The sequence below is a fragment of the Cotesia glomerata genome, linkage group LG4 (genome assembly GCF_020080835.1).
Source record: "Cotesia glomerata isolate CgM1 linkage group LG4, MPM_Cglom_v2.3, whole genome shotgun sequence".
NCBI classification, from domain to species: Eukaryota; Metazoa; Arthropoda; class Insecta; order Hymenoptera; family Braconidae; genus Cotesia; species Cotesia glomerata.
The window spans coordinates 7,259,499-7,277,029 of record NC_058161.1 but is presented as its reverse complement, the minus strand read 5'-3'; the positions used below and the strand labels follow the sequence as shown (position 1 = coordinate 7,277,029).

The 17,531-nt window shown below is 30.2% G+C and overlaps 1 long non-coding RNA gene across 1 annotated transcript in view; it reads left to right on the top strand.

The window, feature by feature from the left end:
- Positions 1 to 16,475, top strand: part of LOC123264228 — a 39,991-nt gene extending 23,516 nt beyond the window's left edge. The window contains exons 3-4 of the long non-coding RNA XR_006509289.1: positions 15,613 to 15,738; positions 15,796 to 16,475. This is a non-coding gene — a long non-coding RNA (uncharacterized LOC123264228). The remainder of the gene's footprint in view (positions 1 to 15,612; positions 15,739 to 15,795) is intronic.
- The last annotated feature ends 1,056 nt before the right edge of the window (positions 16,476 to 17,531 follow it).

Here is a 17,531-nt window from a genome sequence, read left to right as displayed (position 1 = left end):
TCCGATTTGTCAGGAAGGTACGTACCCTTTTGAAATAAAAAATGACAAAAAATATAAAATATCATGTCCTGAATAAAAATGAAATTTACATGTTTGGAGATTTAAATAAAAAAGTTGAGCAAACTATGAGTTTAAATAATAATTGTATTTAGGAGTTTTAATTGATGGGAAAAAGTACCTGGAATATCGAGATTAAATTAGTCAAGGTAAAAAGGGTAATGCTTCACCCATAGTGTAATAAATTTCAATTAAACATTCATTTCCATTAGAAAATTTTTTGATAAAACAATATTTAAATGGCGCAACTAATTTTAATTTATTCAGTATTATTTTAGTAATTATGGAAATTGGAATATTTAATGCAATTTTCTTTTTCTTCTTCTTCTTCTCCTTATTATTATTATTATTAATTTTATTAAAAAATATCGCAATGATAATAAATTAACTAAGATATCTTATTCACCGCCTCTCTATTTATCTACCGCTCAAAGTAGTCAATGAGACAGGTCCTATAGCAAATGCAATTAATCGTCGCCGTCGTTGTCCAATAGATGTTGTCCGAATGGTAGTCGTCGTCGCAAGTGAAGCGCACACGCAAGGAACGTCCCCTTGGGATTGTCTCATCGACCCTCATGTCTTGTGTCACAAGAATAGAACATCAGTCCTTTGTATTATCCCGAGCAATATGTACCAATACAAATCATAATAATACTAAGGCATGTTTGATTTTCTAATTCCCGAACTATTGTTTTATCCAAACTATTATTTATTCAATTATATTTTTTCACCCTACGATCGTGTACTGAATACAGATGTCTGACATTCTTACAAATTTTATTTGTAATGAAAAAAATATTCGTATAGTATTCTGACTAATATTTATTATATTCACTATCATGGTGTTTATGATTTTTAGTAGATTTTATAAAAATCTAACTATTGCAGCCGTCCTCATGGCGCAACTTTGAAAAAATTTAGTCGTTTTCTGACTCAGTTTGTCGAGCTGAATCAGAAAATGTATATAGTTCAAAAGTTTATATATGTATGTATTTATATATATATATATATATATATTTATACGATATAACGCGGCTTGTCAGCGCGATAGCGTTTTCAATTTATAACCGATTCTTCTCAAACTCAACATGCTTTATCTATCGATCAAGACCAAGGTTAAGTTCGAAGATGAGCTTAATCGGGCGAGTAATTTGGAAATGACAGGATTTTGAAATTTTGAAAATCGTAAAAATTGATGTTTTTACTACTTCAACTTGATATAATTACTGATCGAGACAAGATATCAAAATTCGGTAAAATGCATCGTAAAGCTCTTTTTATAAGCTTCAATTTACACTACTCAGAAGTGGTAATAGCCTCAATATTACTCCTTTTAGAGTTCGTTTAATGAAACAGTTTTACTGTTGCAGCCGTTTTAGAATTATTGTCTAAATCATAGCTTAATCATGATGTAAATTCAATAATTACGATAATGATTAGTCTTTCGTGTAATGTTTTCAGGTAATTCGTCAGTAAATATGTCACAGATTAGTTCTATATATTGTTTTCTTCAATTAAAATTTTATCCGGTTTCAAACATCTGATTGATTTGCAAATTGTTGTTCCTAAGCAGTTATTTAAAATTTGTTCATTTATAATTCAAATCTTATAATCTTTGCAATTCTTTGAGAAACTTTTTCTTCAAAAGTTAATTTTTTTTCCAAAATTTGTTCTAAATAGTTTTAAATTTATTATTGAATTTTGTTTTTAATTCATAAATTAAGTTATACATTATTAGTGTTATTATATTATTTTATTAAAAATCAATTTTCTTTATTTGAAAAATCTACTTCCATTTCGGGTGCCGAATGGCTTTTTATTTTTATCATAACAATTTTTTTCTTTTTTATTAAAGACTTTTTTAATAAAACAATTCTTTTCTGACAAAACAATTTTGAAAAAGACAAGTATTCATTGTTTCAATTTTTCCCTATGGCAAGTTAAATTCTCCATTTGCTGATGATTGATATTCTGCATAACTTACAATGATGTGCTCCAATACCAACAATTTATATTTGATAGATATAAATCATGCACGGAAAAAGCACTTCAAAAATTACATTCCGAATAGTATGAGGTACAAGTATTAATTGTAACATATTAAAATTTTTTTTAAACTCAAATGGTATACGAAATACAAAATTTGTTAAAAAAGTTTCAACTTTGCTTCGAATTTTTAGTTTATTTAACTTATATATTCATTAGCGATATCAACATTAGCGTGTACAATCATGTATAATTGCCTTTATCTGTTCATTTTTTCAGGCACGTTGATTGATGATATTAATACACAATAGAATGTAGATAAGTAATAATGTATCATCCAAGTTATATTTTATTTTGAAAGGACTTTAATTACTTCAATAAAATTTATTTCGAATAATTTTCTATTAGATATATCTATTCACTATGTATAATATTCACGAAAACAAAATTTTCGAAAATCAAAGTGAAAACAATTATTGATTTTCACAGCAAGAAGTTAATATTTCTATACGATAAATAAATGGATTTGGTACTCGAATATTAACCATATTCTCTTATCTTTTAATATAAATATGATATAAAAAAAATTATTTATCTTTTTATAAGAATAGATGAATTATTCCGACATTCAATATAAATCATAACTTTATCTCTGCTTAAAACAAAGCTAGAGAAATTTGTTTTAAATACCAGCATTTACAAATATTGTTTAATCGGTTTAAATTCTTTATTTTTTTCAGTATAAAGAATATACTCGGCTATTCAACCTCGTACATTTAACTATTTTCATTCCATATAATCGGGAATTTTTTCCTTTTTGTCCTATTGAGCTTATAAGAGGGTTGCCAGCATAGCAGAGTAGTAGTAGTATTATTGAAATTTTTGTCATATCCGCGAATAGCATATAAATATGTATATGCCGCATATGGGCGTCGAGTCAGCAACCGGGAGACGCACATCACTATTATAAGAAAAGAATTGCTCGCATTATATCCATATTTTCTCATACAAAATTCTATTTATCTTTTCTACATTTTATTTTTTTTCATGTATTTTATCATACTCTACACAAATCACGTTCACTATTCTATTATGTACTCCGAATAATCGAGTTTTTACTGAACTTCAAACTTTTTTTTATTGGTTGGTAGTTGTTGGTTGTTAAAGTGCATGTTCAATACCATACGCATTATAACCTATTTCTCAACTCGTTTTATTCCCCGAGAAACAATCGCGGTCTAAAGACTATAGGTAAAAGACGTAATAGGTGGAGGCACAAAACTGCTTTCAAATTATGCACAAGGAACTATACGTAGATACGTAAATCCAAGTTTTATTGTAAATATATAGTACGCGATATATCACTTAACAGTTATGGGCTTTCTTGTTTTACTTAATATCAAATCGATTGAAGTGTACAAAGACCAGAGACACGTGTCTAATCGATAGAAATCGTTCAGCAAATAAAAACTGCACAAAAGTTCAGTCACTTGAATAAATTTACCATAAGAAGCATTACTTATTCTCTTTTTTGCGTGAAAACATACATGCGCAGTTGAGACTCTTTTGAATAACGTCCAGGGCAAATTTTACTTAAATCAACAAATTTTTTGTTCAATTCAAGACAAAGAAATGATTTAAAATAACTCTCTTGGTTCGAAATTTGTTCTCTTTCATCGAGTGTTTTTTTGACAGTGTGTAATAAAATATTTTTGTTCCGAAATAATAATTTATTTGCTAAAAATTGGTTAATTGAGTTATAAATAATGATGATTTCAAATTTTCAAAATTGCGATTCTTCTACCTTTATGCCCCCAAAATTTTTCTCCCAAAAAACATTCCGTAAATAAACTTTACGATATCCCCAATTTTCATTTCAGACAAATTCATTTAAAACTGAAAAGCTTTTACTGTATGACAATTTTTAGCGATTTAAGGTTGTTCGGACACTAATGCACTTGTGAATATCAAAAGCTAATTTTTTGATATGTTATGAATTGCTATCTCATACATCTAAATTAATTTTTTGGATTAGATCTGACGAAGGGTTATCCTTTAATAAATTATTAAAAAATTGAAATTTAACATCTAGCCTATAGAGACTATTGGCGGATTGCACATATATCGATTTATTTGACTACCTCATAGGAAGATTAAAAAACAAAAAACTTGTATTTCAGTCAATCAACTTTCGTAGAATACGTTAAAAATAAAATGAAAATTTTCTGACAAAAGCTTTTAAAGATATTTTAATGCAAAAGATGAGAAATTCACGAAAATTTCAGGCCGACATATTCAATTAAAGCACACTCTCCTTGAGCCGTGGAGTTTAAGTTAGAGCAATCAACTGCTCACATATGTAATTCGGTGATCATAAAGTTGAGCAACTAACCTAAGCTACAAACAATGCATTAGATATAGTAGTACTTTTGTAATACGGAGTAATACCTTTTAACAATAGGTTCATACTTTGAGATCTGAATTAAATGACATAATGCAATGAAGTGAGAGACACAGCAATTGGATGCAAACGAGTTAAAAGTGCCTGAAGGGATTCTGGAAACGTAGTTATAACAAGCAACTGCAGTATAGGTGAGTTTGGTTCTATTTCTAGTAGAGGCCAGATACTGAGTGCTTAAGGGCACCGAAGCACGTGTCCTCTGCTCGCCGCAGCCAATTAGCTGGACCCTTCCATTAATCCGACCAATTAAGGATAACACGGAAATTCTATTACGCTCTTACTCCCAGGTCATCCAATCCAGTATATCGGTCCACAATATTGTGTGTTTATGGTTCTGACAACTTCGCTCCTCCCTGAAGTACTAATAGATTTATCATTTTTGTTATGTTACCTGGTTATCGCTTCGTCAGCTTTTTCAGTAACGCTATCAGATAACAAATTATTTCGCTTACTGATTTCAAGTGATAGTTACTAGAAAAAATAGTAGTTATCATATTCAAAGGTATTAAAATACTTATAAGAAAAACTAGGTTGATTCAGGAGAAAATTATTTTGAAGATAAACTGTTCATCTAAGAAAAATCATTTCAACTATGAATAATTTTGTTTTCCACTAACAACTTTAAATTTTAGATTCAACTACTAGTTCCTTCACGCTAAATGAAATCAATTCAAAGTAAAAACGTTCTGGAGAATTTTTTGCTTGTTCAAAAATTTTAATTTATTGATTAAAGAACTAATTTTTTGAATTAAGAGAGTATTCTGGTCAAAAAGCGTAAATTTGAAATTTCTTTGAATGCAACAAAAAAATATAACATTTTTATTACATTTTTTTATCGAATGTTTATTAATGTTTCAAAAATATACAAAAAAAATATTCAAGCAAAAAATGACGTGCCATTTTGAAATGAAAGTAAAAATTTGAAAGAAGAAAATATTTTTTTTGAATAATATACTTTTTTTTAATGCAGTTACAACCGGATTATAAAAAAATTTTATCTTTTTAAAACATTTTTTATGTACTATCATATTAATATTTCAATAAACATTTAGTATATAAAATTTTTCTTTATTTTGAAAGATGTAAAATTAAAAAAAAAAAGTGTGAAATTAATTTGAAATATCTTTAAATAAACCATTGCTTTATCATAAATGAATTACAATTTGAATTATGAATTATTCATTTAGTTATAACGAAGTGTATGATATCTTTTGGTCACATGAATTTTTTTTGAGTATACGAATATTCAAGCAACGATGCATAAGCGAAAATTTTTTTTTAATTATGTATATGATTCGATGATAAATTTAGCATAAAGTTGCCTCGAGGAAGTAAAAGGATTTATTATTTGGGTTTAATATAAAAATAAAAGTAAATGGTATTAATCTTTGTTCATTTTCATAGAATCCACATCGTCTGGTTGGTTTTTTTAATCTGTAAAAAAGCGAGTAGGGCTTTTTGGTCGATCGAGGTACGCTCGAGTGGCTCTCAGAGGGAAGGGGAATTCAAGAGGGATGCCAGGGTGCACTCTCTTGTTCTCACGGTGTCTCTGTCTCTTAAATTCAACCTCTGATTCGGATTCTCTCTACAAAGCACTGGAGTGGGGAGTTGTGGGGGCGCCAGGACTTTGTACTTGAATTCTAGAGCAAGGGCCCTTAATTTCTCAATAAATAGCTTAATTATCTTAATTAAAATTGCGAATGTCAGGGGTTCAGAGTTACGTTGACCGAACTGAAAGGAGAAAGGATACGACATCTCATTCTCATTTGTCTCATCCCAGCATCCACACTCTTCCACTCCAGTCCACATAACTAGACTCTCAACTTTACTCTTTAGAATATAATACGAAGAGAGTATGGAACTGCTCGTTTCCTGCAACTACTATACATATACTGTTTTCTGCAACTAAACCGAGTTGAATTAAATATTTCACTCTCTCTCTCTCTCTCTTTCTCTTTTTCTCTCGAACACTCAACAATATTATTATTAAATTACTCTTGATCAACTCAAGTATTAACTATCATTTTAATTTGCCCCTTTACTTTTAATTTAAAATAACAAAAGCCCTCACTCTGTCTTTGTTGTAATTTTTGACAATTTTGATATGGAGTTGCCAAAACTATCAGAGCTTCATATCATTTTCGTCCGTTATTTTATCTTGATCAGGTATATTTTACCCCGAAGCTTTTTAAAATTTACCTCATACTATTACTTGATGGTACGTCAGCACTTTTCATAACGAATTGACTTTTTTTCCCATTGCTCGCATTTCACCGTAACTAAAAAAATTTTTTTTTTAAAGTTGACGACTGCGAGGTTAATGATGGGACGGTAATTAAAGCTCGAAAACCGTAAAGATAACTTATTAAAAAGAATTATTTTTATTTTTTTAATTCCCTCGCACCGTGGATAATGAGAAACTTACTAATAAGTACTATGGAAAAATGAACTTGTTGATTATATTGTGGGGAAAAAAGCTAGGATTCGGTCAATTAAGCTAACTTTGACAATTAAACAAAAAATAGACTAAAGAAGTTAGTAGTTTAATATTAATTTAAAAATAAGTCTTTTAATGGTTCACTGAAATGACAGGTGGTGAAATGTACTACTATACTATTCATTTATTTATTCATAAGTAATGAACCCAACAGTACAGTCATTTACAGAGCTCCATATAATATAACATTTAATAACATGTACAGTTGGTATACAAGTAGTGATGGTCTATAAATAGTACAACACTTACATTTAAATGACGTGTTTAACTTTTTTTAAATCTAATTGTATGAAAATGCAGAAAATTATGAAGGGCTTTTCTAAGAGTTTTAATGAAATGCACACAAATTTTTTGTAAATTTTTGTGGGAAAAATTATCTTTCTGTCATAAGAATTATAATAGATGAATCAAAATATGTTTTTATCTTATCAAAAAATTTCGCCTGTTATTTTTTCACTTTCAGCTAAAAAATTTTTTTATGTTTCTCGATTTATAAATCTAATTACGACATAATTATTTGTTTTCGTAATATGTACAATGAATAAAAAGTAATTTTTTCTGCTGAAAAAGTGCTACGAAAAGAAACTTAGTTACCAACTAAAAAATTATGAATTTTCAATAAGATAGTTTAAAAATTTTTTATCATACGTTGACATATTTTATAGTAAACACAAAGACTTTTATATTTCTGTGCAATTTCGACTTTCTACAGTTGTATATACTAAGAAGAATTTTTACAAAGAAACATGATTGAGTCAAAAATATTTGAAGAATATGATGGTTAAGAAGAATATTTCTTTGGATTTATTAAAGATTAAATTTAGTCAGTACTTAATGTTATAAGAAATTTATAAGCTTCCGTTTCTTGAAACTGTGGTTTTCCATTCATTTTTGAGGACGTCTTTCTTGAAATTGCAAAATCAAGTTGATGAAAACGGATAGTTCTCAAATAAATCGAAGATATTTTGATTTTTTGAAACCAATACTGTAAAACTCATGATATTCAATAAAGCAAATTGTTTTATATTTTAAAAGGTTCTTTTATTTTATTACAGTCGACGCTCTCTGTATTGGACCTCTCTGTATTTGACCGCTCTCTGTATTTGACCACATTCTTCCTCTGTATTTGACGATTTTACACAGCTCTTATGGACAAGGACGAGTCAAATACAGAGAATGGTCCTGTACGGGTGAGTCAAATACAGAGAGCATTGACTGTAATATGTTTATAAAATCCGACTCTCAGAAAGTTTAAACTTCCACCTAACCCGAAAAAGGAATCAAAGATAAAATAAAAAAATAAATAACTATATATTAAAAAACGTAGTCGTTAAATCATAACGTGCTCATTGTTGAAAGTTAAATAAATACAAAACATAAATTCATGATCCCAATCTTTGTTAGTCTAAACACTGACGTGCATGCGTCAGTTTATGCGTTAAAGTAAATAATAAACATTCCCGGCTGTAAAATATATGGACGTGAATGACTAATCACCACACCATTCTATTAAATGTAACTTGAATTCTAATTGATTTAAAAGAAAAAACATGTAAAAAAAGTCTTGTTATTTTTATTAGCCTTTATACTTCAATACAATTTAATTCAATATCCTACGTCATCAATTTATCATTTATCTTACTGTCAACTCGATTTTATCTACCCTAGAGTGCTTGATTTAATTTGCACTCCCTTGTCCCTCTTTACTTTCTTTGATTTCTCAAGTATATTTCTTCAGGAAATACTACTTCTGTTCTATAGTTCTCTTATACTTATACTACCTGCTGTATTCCAATCGAATTTAAATGTCTCCTTCTCTACATGCCGTCTAGTATACTCAGTAGTACTAAAGTAAACTAAAGTTTAGTGTCGTAGAGGTCTTATCTCTACCCATATACATATATACATATTCTTGTTAAAAGAACTTAGAGGGCGCAGTACGAACTCGTGAGGGACAGCGTATGGTAGACAGGGTATGGAAGACAACAGCCATACTAAGATTAGAAGCTGCTGGGGGAAGTACGATCTCTTGGGACACATAACCTCCAAGAGGTTCTCACTCAAACGAACATCGCTTTGTTTTCACAATGTATCAACATCTCCGAGTATATCGTGCGGTATACATGTCATATTGCATTCCCTTTTCCGTATGTATAATGCTGTCTAAAGTTTGGAGCACGTAAACCCCAAGTGGTTAAAAAAATTTTTGTTAGAAGTATCAAAAATCGCTTTTTATACACATTTTGAATCAATTAAAAAAATTCAATATTTCAATTGACAAAAAAAAATTTTTTAATTGTTAAACTCTTAATTAAACGTAATTTGTGTTAAAAGAAAACTTTAATTTTTTATTTAAAAATATTTGGTAATTAAGCCTCGTAAATAACAATTGTTGCTGGTTTTCTAAATATTAAGTTATTATAATTTTTTAAATTATGATTTTTTTTTGATTGCCAAAAAAATTACTGAACTAAGTTTTAATAAGATTAAAAAAAAAAACTGTAAACGCAAACCTTATTTCAACATAAAATCTAAATTTTTTCAATAGATTTAAGGTTGCATGGACAGTACCCCGTAAGTCATAATAGAATCTAAATTTTTTTTTCATTAAAATTAAAAATTTGAATACGAAAATTCATTACTATAATTGAACCGTTACCTTACATTATTATTAATTAAAATAATTAAATAATTTCATTAACAAAAACAATAAATAGTCAACGTTTGACTCAAGTATTTTTTCACAAAACTCAGACCTGGCAACACCGCGCATAACAGCTGTTTATATTTATCTAGCTGCGTATAGTGTTGAGTTGAAAAATATAACCCATAAATATACACAGGAATTATTCAAATTCAAAATTCGCGCGTTCTGTTTTGTGCAATGTTGCCAGACTGCGCTGAAACACGTGGTTTATTTATTTTTAAATTAATCTTGCAAGATATTGTTTAATGAGATCTACTGAATAACAAATAAGTGTTGTAATAAATGTCAAAGTACATAATATCAATGTAAAAAAAATTAGGAAAACGGTTGACCCTGAAGGCCATCCCTGCAACTTCCCGCTAATTCCATACCTAGGCGCTTAAAATTGTACTTATGACGTTTTTGAGCTCTTTGAGCTCAAAAATATAATTTATGTGTTATTTTGAGCTCTCCGAGCTCAAAGAGATAGCTTTCCTATGCTTTTGAATTCTTTGAGCTCAAAAATCTTATCAAAGTTCGATAAAACACGATTTTTAAAATTTTCAAATTGCTATAACTTTTGAATGAATCAACCAATTTTCACGCGGTTGGCGGCGATCGATGTAGTTTTTTAAGCTCTAGAAATAATTCAGAACAAAAAAATTGATCTGATGAAACATTTCGGAGTTATTACAAAAAACACTTTTTTCGATTTTTAACTTCCCGCTAAGAAAATTGAAAATTTTCAAAAATCTGGAAGTTATTGGTTTTACCCCGTTTTTCGAAAATCGAGTTTTCAACGGATGTTGACGTTTTGAAGTCCTAGGAAGCTTCCACGAAGTTGCCGCGGTGATTTCCGTATGTCGCGGTGATTTCGTCTGTGTGTGTGTGTGTGTGTGTGTGTGTGTGTGTGTGTGTGTGTGTGTGTGTGGCCGTATGAAGACCTTTCAAATGACACCAACTGCGATCAAATCGGTCAATCCGTTCAGAAGTTATAAGAGGTTTACACACACACACACACACACACACACATCATTATATATATATATATATATATATATATATATATATATATATATATATATATATATACACATACATACATACATACAGACGTACGGACATCACCGTAAAAATAGTCAGGAAAGCTTCTTAGGGCTTCAAAACGTCGAGATCTGTTGAAACCTCGATTTTTGCAAAACGGGGTGAAAACAATAACTTCCCGATTTTTCGAAAATCTTCGATTTTCTTAGCGGGAGGTTAAAAATCGTCTAGTTATAATTAGGAAAAATGGGTGAAAAAATTTTTAACAGACATAGATGATGGCCTGATCTGGCCTTTTATAGATATATCAGGCCATATTAGTACATTTTTCACGAAAATATTCATAATTAAGTTTTACATGCAAGAAGATTTCAAGATTTATATGGATGTTTGGTGGACTCTTCCAATTCAAAAACTGATAAAAGAAAATTAATCCGTACACTGATAGAAAAAACAATTTTGGATAAAAATCCGCAAGTTGTCTATCTAAAATTGTTTTTTTTTAATCAAAAAAACTTTTTTTCAACAAAAAAGTCACCGTAAGAAAAATTTCAATTTTGTCAGCCAAAAAATAAAATTGTTGAAAATTTTCAACGAATTAATTTTTTTTATAACAATGCCCTTTTTTAAAAATAAATATTTACTCTCAGTGTAACAAGATGGTCAAACAGTTTAATTTTTCACAAAAATAATTGTGAAAACTGCATAACGCTATCAAGTGACATCTTTCAACATCTTCTCCCAAGTGCTTTTATTATAAGAATTTCAGAATATTATTACAGTCATCTCTTCATGAAATTTCTCCCCTCAATTTGTTCAAATTGCTCGAAGTGCTTCCTCCATGGAGTTTGTTGCAACAAACACTCACTGAACATTCTGTGACCAAATTTCATTAGAAGATTAACCCAGCAATTCAAATCTAATTGAATTTCTCCGTTATCGACAATCGATTGATTTTTTACTTCTCTTTTTTTGTGGCGCTACTAGTTCAGTACATAGTTTATAGGTAAAAGATAACAACAATTTAAGAATTCGAGTACTTATTTCGAATTCTAGGTTCGTTAATAACTAATAAAAAGGCAAAAAAAAAGTTATGATATTAAAAAACATTTAATTTAACGGAATATTTTACTGAATCTTTTCTAAATTTTTTCATTCAGAAACCGCAGTAGTATAAATTTTTCTCATAAAATTTGCAAATATTCATCAATAAAATTAAACCTTGAAGCAAAACATTAATTTTATAATCTCACCATTTTAGGATTTTCCATGCGATAAAATTTCGATAAAATATCAATCAGAATCCAAGGAAGGTCACAAACTAAGGCACTTAAATGAGGGTTGAATAAATTCCTCGAGTGCATCGATCGATTTTGAAGAATAGGTATGTCGAAATGTAAAATACGTGATCGAGATTTGCGGACGCATGAGAGACGTTAAGATGATAATAGAATTTTCATGTAATCCTTGGGTGATTCCCCTGCGGTTGAAAAGGAGTCCATGAGCCACTTGGGGGTTATCACGAGTAGGGTACACAACTCCGCGATGTAACGATGGAGGCGCGTGTGTAACGTTATAAGGGGCTTGGTGCCTGTACCCGGTTTTCCGAATCCCTTGGGGTTAATTGTTCGATGTTTTGACGCATCTATATGTATGCAGTAAAGGTATGTGTAGAAACTGTGGATATGTACTATTACTAAGGGTGTAACGTACGTCTTCGTTAAAGTTGGGGAAGCAAAGGAAGAGCTTACTAATATGCAATAATATAAGGAGAACAGTCTGGAGTCTGTATAATATCGTCAAGACGCAGACGAGATAGATTACGTGAATATCGGTCTTACCCTACTTGTTGTTGAATTGTCCAAGTTGAGGTTGTTAGCCTGAGTCTAGACACCCGGGACGGAGGTTTTAGGACAGAACCGAGTCTCGGGCTCAGGTCTATTTGTTATGTTCTCATCCTGGACATACGATTATACCAATGGAATGGATTCTGTGCAAATATCACTGGTCGATTGGGTAGACACGTTAAAGGGTTTATCTCGATTATCGAGATTATTGGACTATTATTATATCACGCAAAAGAGGGTGCCAATGGGATGTATACATGATATAATATATATATAGACGAATTTCTATGGCTCTGTGCTTTATGATCTGATTATTATCTTTTAAAGGGGAGATAAGTATGCAAAGCGGAAAATTTTTTTATGCATAATAAATTATAAAAGGTTAATAAAATTTGTTCGCTTTATATTATAATGTTAAACCCTGTCGGATTTAGATGGATTGTAATCATAAAAAAAAGTTATCTAATTATATTACAAACAATAATTTCACATTAACATTTGTGTTAATTTTTTATCAAAAAGTTTCATTTCACTGATATGTAATTTTAAAAGTAAAGCTTTCATTTACTTTTGATTGATAGAAGAAAAGTTTTATTTGGCTACTTCACAGATGGCAACAGCTTTAGATCAAATCTATATCATGACGGCGTATTAATTGATATTGTCGATTTTGGTGCTTAATTACTTATTGTGAACAACCGGAAATATTTCTTAATGTAATTTTCAATAGGATTATCTTTAACATAAATCTTGATTGGACCGCTAAATAATTAAATCAATTGATCATATTTTTTAAGAAATATTTGTGTTTCCAAAAATTCTTTAAAAGTTATTTATTTTAATGTAGAATATATTCAATTCATGAAATTCAAGTAATGAAAGATTGATAAACATTTTTGTGATCTTAAATCTTAAAAACTCAAAATTGAAGAGAAAGGTATAATTAGATTCTACTCTGACGGTTGTTTCTGACTGATCTGGAAATATTTAAATTTACTCGAGTCAACTGCCCAGCTCATCTGTCTAACAGTAAATTAATTCATTTACTTAGACACAAACCAGGAATGAGTTAAAAACTTCACTACAATTCTGACCTCAATACTATCCACTCTCTCGAAGAAAATTATTGTTGGCATATTCTTTCCATTTCAAGTACTTAATAAATTTGCATTCGCTTCAACCCATCAATGTACTTGCTACGGTGCTTAAGTTTTGACCTATTATCACTCACAAGAGAACGATATAGCAGGTACATCGCTTTAATGTTGGAATAATTTTTTTGTTGATTGAATGAAAAAACTAAAAGAGATTGTTAACCCAGTTTCATACTTTTTTAAAATTATCAGCAGTTTTTTAAATTTTTTAAATAAATTTAATGACATTTACTTTTTTTTTTTAATTAAATAATTTTTTTGCTCGACGGGCAGAAAGCGTCAACTTTCGGCCCGCTGCGCTAAACGAAAGTGCCGCTTTCTGCCTTCGTCGAGCAAAAAAATAGTATACACTCCACGGGAAGTAAATAAGAAAGCCTCAGATCACATGTTTGTCAACCTCGGCTTCGCCTCGGCCGACAATTACATGTGATCTGAGACATTTCTTACTTTACTTCCCTAGGTGTGTAATATACTATTTCTTTATTTGGAACGTATTTAGTGTGCGTGGTTGCAAAATATTTTACTTTTCATGAAATTCGTAAAATCTATTTACTAGGACTTTAAAAAAATTGAAATACACAATGACGCACACCAAGTACGTTCCAAAATTTTTTTCTTAATTTTTAAATTTACAACAAAATTTTTTTTAATTTCCGAAAATCATATACAATCATATCGGTTACTTGGATTTTTTAATTTTTCTATTTTATATCTTTTTGTAAAGAAAAAAAAAATTTTTTTTTTCTTAATAGTCTTATGAACGTGGACTTGGCGCGGTTTTTTTACAGTGAAACTGTTTTTGTTCGGATTTCAGTATTTTTTGTAATTATAATAAAAATTTGCAATTGGTACCAACTTAAATCTCAAGTTGGCTGCATTTTTTATAGCAAACTATCCCCTTGAAGCTACAGTTTATGTAAAAATAATTGCAGCGCACCCTGGCGGGTGTATATGCAAGCTGTGAAATTTATTTTTTTAACTGTAGTTTCCCATCTATTGGACTATTACCATGCATTCTCGAATTACTTAGTCTGTGGCATGTCACTTTTTACATCGAAAAAAAGTTAGGATCGAAATTTTTGAGCTTGCTATAGTTTGTGCTGATAAAATTTAATAATTTCAAGTAGATTAATTGTTATAATTGAATATAATTAATTGATATCAGTAAAATAAAGTATGAATTACTGATATAATATAAAATTTAGGAACAAGAAGTACCGTAGAATTAAATAAAATTTTGCAACCTCGAAATACCGTTCTGCTTACAGTAAACACACTCGGTAGTCTGGCGCTCCGTTTACAACGGATTTGAACGGAACTTGGCGCCAGATTCTACCGAATCTGTGGAATAGTATACACTACACGGGCAGAAGTTTGAGAGCTCTGAACTGCGCGCCGTGATGCCCTCGGCTACTCCTCGGCTACGCCTCAGGCATCATGGCGCGCAGTGCAGAAATCTCAAACTTTATGCTCTAATAGTGTAATATACTATTTTTATCTTTTAAATTGAATGAAGACGTTGACTGTCTATAGAGATGACCAAAACTATTCTCAAAAAGATATTCTGAACTTTTTCGAGTTTGGGGTTTTTTTTTTAATATTAAATTTTTTATACTGTTAAAATATCAATAATAATTGATAATAAAATAATTAATATTTTTTTTATTGCCTCCAAAAAATACCTAAAATTCAGACATCTTTCTAGACCAGAATACCCCCTCAATCATGAGGTAAAAAATTTACCCTGTCATTATTATAAATACATACAAAAATGTAGACATGAAAACAGATTACCGTTGTAAAAATTTATCACTAGTTTTCAACTCAATTACGTTTATAAATCAAAATCTTTAAAAAATTAATTTCTTTATTTTTTTCAGATAAAGTGACTCTGAATTATTATTCATCGTGAAGAGTATTCTTTTGAAAAATAGTGTAATCATCGTGGCACGAGGGACGTAAAAAATAAAAAACGGACTGTGTGAAAATTCACAATGATAAGAGAGGTAGAGTAGGGTCTTTTATTTTCGTTTTGACTTTTTTTATCAAGTTGTTCTTTACAGAAAATCATTTATCACTTTTTGTACACATAACTGAATGTGTCTAGGCGCGAAGACGCGTTAAATTACTTTGTGAGAATGATGAGTCTTCGTCACCTTTCCGGAGGGTGTGAAACTGGTAAAAACATACGTTTATTCTGAATCCAAACGTGTCAATAATAAATAAAATGAAAAATAACGCTAATTTAAATGGCGCATAATCATAAGACAGCTCAGTACCCTCCGATAATAAAGTTTCTTTAAAAGGATCGGCGAAAGGAGCTTTTGCATAGCACATAACCTGACTAGTATGATTTCTGACTTCACGTGGCACTTTTCTCACCGCTTGGCAATCTGTTTGAGGCCGGGAGACAAGGGAGAATTCACCCCTCGGGGGCTCCAAAATGGATAGGCTCACAACCGAGTTTTCAGCTCGCCAAATGCGTCAAGCTTTACTACATACACCCTCTACTTTCTCTAAACAAGACCGCCGCAAAAAAACCCAAGTGACTACGGTCTATGCAAAGGCATCAATTTCAACCCAACATAAAGTTCAAATAAAAAAATTTTGTAAAAACAAGGAACAAAAAGTTTAAGTATCAAAAGCAACTTTTATTTCATCGTTTAAATTTTATCCATAAAATATGTATTTTTCATTTATACATTTATTGCATGTCTTTAAATTTCCTGTTTCCCGTGAATATTTCCTGATATCTTTACATTTATTTTTTTATACTTAAAAATTTTAAATATTTTTAACTTCCCGCTAAGAAAATTGAAAATTTTCAAAAATCGGGAAGTTATTGGTTTTACTGCGTTTTTTGAAAATTGAGTTCTCATTATATCTCGACGTTTTCAGGTCCTAGGAAGCTTCCCCGAATGTTTCCGCGATGATGTCCGTATGTCTGTATGTATGTGTGTGTGTGTGTGTGTGTGTGCGTGTGTATGTGTGGGTGGGTGGGTGTGTGTGTGTGTGTGTGTGTATCATTATTTATATTTGTATCGTTTAGATTATTTAGATTTATCGTTGTCGAAAGAAAACCAAAAAAAGTGTTTTTTCGGAATCAATCCAAAATTGCTAGTTTGATCAATTCATATTCAAAGATTCTTCATGAGGCTTCGGAAACTGCGTCGAATGCTGCCAACCGCGTGAAAATAGGTTCATTCATTCAAAAGTTATTGCGGTTTGAAAATTCAAAAAGTTGTGTTTTATTAAGCTACTATGAGAGTTTTGAGCTCGAAAAGCTCAAAATGACACAAGTATCATATTTTGAGCTTGAAGAGCTCAAAAACGTAATGTGTAATTTTGAGCACTTAAGTACAAAGTGAACGGGAAGTTGCAGGGATGACCTTTAGGGTCAACCGTCGTCCTAATTTTTATTATCTTAAATTGAGACAAAAAATTCTTGGATCAAATAAAATTTACTTAAATCAAAAAAAATTCGTATTCGAAGAATTTTTCAACATAAATTAAAACGATAAAGTTCTTCAAAATTATTTCCTGGATTCAATGTATATGTTTTTTTTTCGCTGCACAATATTTAAAAAAAAAATAAAAAATTGAAAAGCCACAAAATTTTATTTTTTTATTCTCATATAAAGTGTGATATGGCCACGTAGGATCTGATCAGAAAATTTATCGCGAGTCTTGACCTAACAATCTTAAGACATTGATCCGAGAATAAATATTTCTTTATATATTCTGAAACGAAAATAATATTTTGAAGAAAATAGTATTTTTTCTATGCTACTATCTTCAA